The following is a 6952-nucleotide window of genomic DNA, read 5'->3' as shown; positions in this document are numbered from 1 at the left end:
AGTCACCTTATAAATGACTCTCCAGCAGTTTCCAGAGGCTGTAAATTGCATGGGAGGAGATTTCCCATCTTTTCGAGAAGAGCTAGTGGATTAGAATGTCATGCATTTGGGTTGACAATGCAACTTCTTACCCATTAGGCTACCAAAGTTCTTCATATAGAACTAATATTCTGATATATCTCACTGACATCACATAAACAGCAGAAAGTTAAGTGAATGGTACAAATGTTTGGAAATACATTATTGCTTTCTATCAATAAAGTCTAAAGGAAAAGAATCTATTTTAGGATTGTGTTCGGAGTGTCAACTATTCTATTTCCTCCATATGGAACCTCAAGGGAAACATTTCTTAGAGCCAAGTGCAAAAGGGAATTCCCCTGGAAAACAAATAAAATTCCTCTTCTAGACAAACAAGGATCTGGAACTAACGTTGTTTCTTTATTTTTACTTCAAAAAACACTTAGAGGTATATGTATAGTTTAATTTCCCCATCCAGGTATAATCTCTTAACTATTCTCTAGTGTTTGTTTTTGTTGATGTAAGACATCCCTAATCTTTTGTAGAATGTGATGGAAAGTAGATAGTAAGATACATAGAAACTTTCTCCTTATTTTGTTTTTTAAACTGAGCTTCCCCCTCCTTTAATTTGACTGGAAGCTTACAAATAATAATGATTTCTCATACAATTATACATAGAATTTTTGTTTTATAACATTAATTACTATTGGTTAATGTAGTTGATTATTTACAATGTCGGTCAACTTCTTATTATGTGTTGCGTTTCCCTTAATGCACACAATCTATTTATTAATTTTTATTCTGCTTTTTGCTGTCTTTCCCATCCCTTGTTAATCCTTTGTGTGAAACTTTCCTTAGCTTTTTAGAATACTGGTCTTATACCATAATTTCCCTTTTGTGCCCAACTTATTCTATTCAGTGTAATTTGTTCCAGATTCATCCATTTTTTAAAAAAAATTATTATTATTAATTTTAATGAAGATCTACAGGGACTTTGGAATTCCAATAATTGATTGTTGTACTTTTCTCCCTGCCCACCCCTCCCCCCAGTTCGCTCTTCTCTTTGAAAAGTAAAAGAAAAATTCTTTCATTGTTTTATAATCCATCCCCCCCCCAACCCCCAGGCCCGCTCCACTAGGCAGCCTTCGTTCTGGACTCCTGTCATGACAAGACTTAATCACATAACCCTTTTAAACAGTTTTCTCCCTCATCTGTTTCAATGCAGTATACATTATTTATCCCATCTTTCTCAGTGTTCCCCCAACCCCGATGTCAGTCCTGTTTTACAACAATGGCACTATGCAGTATTTGTCCTTTTGTGACTGAGATATTTCACTCAGCATAATGTCCTCCAGGGTCACCCATTTTGAATAATGTTGCATGAGTTCCTTGTTTTTCAATGCAGCATAGTATTCCATTGTGTGGCTATACCACAGCTTCTCTATCCATTCCTTTTTGATGGGCACTTAGGTTGTTTCCAACTCCTTGCTATTTTGAACAAAGCCACGATAAACATGGGTGTGCATGTATCTGCTTGGGTGGAAGTTATGGTTTCTTTGAGGTGTATTCCCAGTAGTGGAATTGCTGGGTCAAATGGTGTTTCTATTTGCAACTTTTTGAGAAAGCGCCATGCAGCCATCCATAGCGGTTGCACTATTTTACACTCCCACCAACAGTGAATAAGCATTCCAGTTTTTCCACAACCTCGCAAGCATTTGTTTCTTGCTGTTCTGTTAAATTTTGCTATTCTTACTGGGGTGAGATGATATCTCATAGTTGTTTTTCATATTTACCTTTTTTTTGATTATTAATCTTTCATTCTAAAATGTCTTCCAGGGAAAGTTCCTTGGAAATCAATTACTTAAATATTTGATAGTTTCCTTCATTTCCCCCCATATTTTTATCTGGTGCCAGTCTCCATCTTTGACTTTCTATTAGATAGCTTTCAAGTTGTTCTCATTCTCTGTTTATCACACAAACACACATCTCACAAGACATCTCATAATTCCTTTTATATCTGGTTACTACTAGCTAGTATGCCTCACAGACAAAATTTCTTTTCTAATTGTTTCCAGGTAGAATAGGGTGACACTGGTTTCAATGTGAACTTGTTAAAGGTGGTTTTGTGAAGTCAAACACTGACTGAAACACAATACTATTGGGAAAAGACTCATCCCATGGCTCTGAGTAGGATGATAATTATTTTCAGGGTGGTAATTTTCTTCTATATCACAACTTCTTGTTGTTGTATACCATAGAGTCAGAACCGACCAATAACTGAGCCTCCAGCAGGTTTTCAGAGGCAGTTAATTATACAGGAGGAAATTGCCCATCCTTCTCCTGCACAGCAGCTGGTGGCTTCGAACCACTTGCCTTTGGGATTGCAGTGCAGCTCCTTGCCACTACGCCACCAGAGCTCCCTATATCAAAACATTTGTTGTTGTTGTTACGTGCCTTTGAGTCACCTGCGACTCACAGTGACCGTATGTACAACAGCCCTAAATCCTGCTCTATCCTGTGCCAATTGTGTCTCCGACGCACCTATCCCTCTTACCTCAGTGACTGAATCAATCTATCTCATCAAGGATCTTCTTCTTCTGCGCTGTCTCTCCAAGGACTGATCCTGCTTTGCAACATGTCCAAAGTATGTCAGACAGAGCTTCAGAATCCTCTCCTCCAAGGAGAAGCCTGCCTTCACCCTCTCCAAGATGAAATTGTTTGTTCTCCTAGCAGTCCATGGTATATTCAATGATATTCTCCAGCACCACAGCTCAAAGGCATCAACTCTCCTATCATCCCTATTCATTGTCCATTTCTCTAATGTGTAGCAAGTAAATGCAAAGACCATGGCCTGTATCAGGTACACCTTAGTCTTCAGACTGACATCATTCATTGCTCCTTGGTACCTTGGAGAGGTCTCTGACACTAGACTTTCCCAATGCAATTAATCTTTTAATTTCCTGGCTGCTGGTACCAAGAGGGTTGGTTGTAGAGCCAAGTAAACAGAAGCTGTCATCAATTTCAATCTCCTCCTCATCCATCATGATGCTGCCAATCTGCCCAGTGGTGAGAATCTTTGTTTCTTTGATGCTGAGCTTCAATCCATATTGAAGTCTGCAGTATTTGACCCTCCGCAGCAAGAATTTCAGGTAAGTATGCAGGGTTGTGTCATCTGCATAACGCAGATTGTTGATAAGTCTTTCTCCCATCCTGATGCCACATTTCTCCTCATAAAGCCCAGCCTCCTGGATAATCTGTTCTACATATAGATTGAAAAGATATGGAGATAGGACACATCCTTGACACACATCCTTTCCAATTTTAAACAATTCAGTTGATAGCTTATTATTTTTATTCCTTTTCTGTAGTATCGAGGAAGCTTTTCCATTTGGTGATTTATCCTTTTAACAACTCTTATTGAAACTTCTTATGTACTATGTATCCATCTATTATAAAGACCAAAATAGAAAGGTAAGAAGTAGTTCCTGCATTCAATGAAGTCAAGGCTAGTGTATTTGACAAAATAAATCAAGATTGCACCATGTGAAAAATGACAGAATATGGCGATATTTCAAAGAAGGTACAGTGGAGAGATTCAAAACTTGCTTGATGGAAGGAGATGGGATCTGAACTACACTCTCACAGGTGTCTTGGATTCTGAGCATGCAGAGATGAGTAGAAGCACATTTCAAAGTAAGGGACTGTGATATCAGAAGATCTGTAAGCAATCTTTCTGACAGCTTATCTACAAAAAGATAAAGTTGTGATTCAAAAGTTTTCTTTTCCTTTTTTAAAAGAATATTACAGACCTAAAAGGCAAAAACTGTGACCAGAGTTCCTATTACATAGAACTGAAATTTTACCAGGCTAGTCTTTTGAATGACAAGAATTTAAAATAACTTTCCTGGTTTATTCTAGGACTTCATACTGTTCTTTCCAGTTCAGTAATAGAAAGCAAGAACCCTAAATTGGAAGCTCTGAGTATATCAAGCAAGAAAGGAAATGTCTAAAATCTTGATCTCCCTTATTGTTAGAAACTTAACATTCCTCCAAGGGCAACATGTATGTTTCATAGTAAACTAATTGATTGACAGGTAAAGTAAAAAACAGAGGTGCCTGGTTCTGAGATGGCAGGGAATTGAACTGCTTTGAAAGTGTGTCACTTTTCCACAGTCCTGGAAAGAAATATTTTACTATTTTCCTCAGGTCCCTGAAAGGGATCATTATTACTCTTCTGAGCCTCTTATATCTTGGTTTCCTTTTTTTGTCATATTAGTTTGACCATATTTCACAAAATGAATATGCTCTGATTTTTCTGTCAACCAGGACTGATCTGATTTGTATTAATTCGAGGTGCCAGTTTATTCATGGATAACTGCAACTACCATATGGAGTTTCAGTATACTACTACATGATCAGTATGATCTAGAACCTAAGCTCTGTTTGTTAATAGGAGTTTGTGCCAATAAACTTTCCTTGATAAAAAAAAAATGCAAGTCCACATTAAATCTGAGGGAAATGAAAACAAGTTCATAAGAGCCAAAATCCAAATTCAAGCATAAACAAACTGAATATAGATATTGTCTCAAGAATAAAATTTTTCCACTCAACATGAAGGACCAAGGTCCTGATGAGTTAGTTGTTGGGTGATGTCAAGGACATCATACAAGAAGAAAAGAAAATGTCATTAAAAAGACAGGATAGAAAGGAAAAAAAAAGCAAATTGGATCTCAGAAGAGACTCTGAAACTGTCTCTAAAGAAAGAAAAAGGGAAGTAAATTAATTTAACAGAAGATTTTTTAATGGTTGCTCACCGAGACAAATAATGTAATCTGCACACTCGGAGTTAGTGAACTAAAACAGAATAACATGTTCAGTATTTCTCAAGTTGAAATAACAAACAAAACATAACATAACAAGCCCCTAGTTGAAATAGTGAATGATCTTTTTAAAAAAGTTTGAGCTTTTTAATGAAAGTTTATAGAGAGCTTGGATTTCCATTCACTCATCGTTGCACATTATCCTCCCTGCCTAACTCCCTTCACCACTTCACTTTTGTTTTTGAAACAAAATTCTTTCATTTTTGTACAATACTCCCATACAATTTACTATGCAGCTCTTAGTGAATGATCTTAAGAGTAAAATACTGAATGATAATAGAAAACATTGAAAAGATGAAAGGCATATACAATCACTATATAATAGAGTTGATTGAAGAGGAATAATTTCAGAAGGTAGCATATAATATATGAAGTGGTTGAATTTTGAAAGGCGGGATATTCTGTGTAGGTTGAGGATTGGGTGTGCACTGTTTGGTTGTTTTTTATTTTGTTCACAATTGTGTGTGAGTTGACTGGATTTGGTGGATTTAGCCGACAATGAGCTGGGGGCAGGAAGCCTTTTGTTTAGAGGTAACAGGACCTGGTGGAGGGCCTTGGTATTTAAAAGTCAGGTGGGGCCCTCGGGCTTGGTATTAAGAGTGTGTGGGACTAACATTCATCTAAGTGGTACAGCACTGGTCTGTCAGTTTTCTGTGTTGATGTAACTTGGGGTTGCTGTGATGCTGAACCCTGTGCCACTGGCATGTCAAATGCCATAATGGTTACCCATGGTAGACAGTGTTTGATGGATTTCCCAGATTAAAACACTTTGGAAGCGGGAGTGGAAGCACTTTCTAAACAACGTGCCTCTGGAAACTCCATGAACTTAGAGAAATGATAGTTACAGAACAGGGTTCAGGTCTTTTGTTCATCGGGTTACTATGAGTTGTGTCCCACTAGACAGCACTTAAAAACAATGATAGCAGCATATGATGAATAATCAATGGTCAAAACTGCATGGAAGGCATTGGTGAAAAAGAAGACTCCAGGTATTGATGGAATATCAATTGAAATGTTTCAATGAATGGATGCAGCAGTAGAGGTGCTCACAATCTATGGACAGAAATTTGGAAAATAGCTACTTTGCCAAATGACTGAAAAGGGTTCATATTTTTGCCCTATCCCAGAAAAGATGGTAAAACAGATTTCAGAATTATCAAACAATAAACCTTATATGATCTGCCAATCTAATAAACATATATTTTGGAGAGGGTAGAGGCCAGGATGGCAAAACTTCATCTCACATACTGTGGGTAAGCTATCAGGAGGGGGCAAGTTTCTCATTGGGGGCAAGGATTTTGAAGCTCTGTCTCACATACTTTGAGCACATGGCTAGGAGGGACCAGTCCTTGGAAAAGGACATTATGCTTGCAAGCGTGAGGGACAGTGTAGGAGAGGAAGACCCTGGATGAAGTGGATTGACACAATAACTGGGCAATGGGATTGGGTTTTTAAATGTTAGTGAGACTGGCCCAGGGTCTTGTACATAGGGTCATTATTAGTTGTAGGCAACTCGAAGTCACACAACAACAACAACAACAACAACAACAACAACAACAATGACATTCCTTGGAGGTAGACATCATGCTTGGAAAAGTGGAGAATCAGTGAAAAGAGGAAGAACTGCAACGAGACCAACTGGCATGATGAATGCAGCATTGAGCTGAAGTATGTCAGAGAAAATGAGGATGGCACAGAATAAGGGAGGTTCAAATGTGTTGTTCATAAGGTCAGAAGTACATAATGAACACCAAAATGCAGAAATAGTTGGAGAAGTACATTAACAAGAAGCTACCACAAATTCAAGCTGAATTCAGAAGAGGACAAGGAGTGAGAGACATTACTATTGATGTTAGCTGTATCTTGGCTGAAAGTGTCAAATACTGGAAAGATGTACCTGTGCTATACTGATTATAAAAAACAGACTGTGTGGATAATAACAAATTATGAGAAGTATTGGGAAGAGTGTAAATTCTAGACAAGTTAATTGTACCTATGCAGAACCTGTACATAACCAAGAAATGTCATTTGAACAAAGGTGGGGTGGGTGTGAC

The sequence above is a fragment of the Elephantulus edwardii genome, unplaced genomic scaffold (genome assembly GCF_000299155.1).
Source record: "Elephantulus edwardii isolate Elephantulus edwardi_28Jun2011 unplaced genomic scaffold, EleEdw1.0 scaffold00284, whole genome shotgun sequence".
Lineage (NCBI taxonomy): Eukaryota > Metazoa > Chordata > Mammalia > Macroscelidea > Macroscelididae > Elephantulus > Elephantulus edwardii.
Note: the sequence above shows the minus strand (reverse complement) of the source record.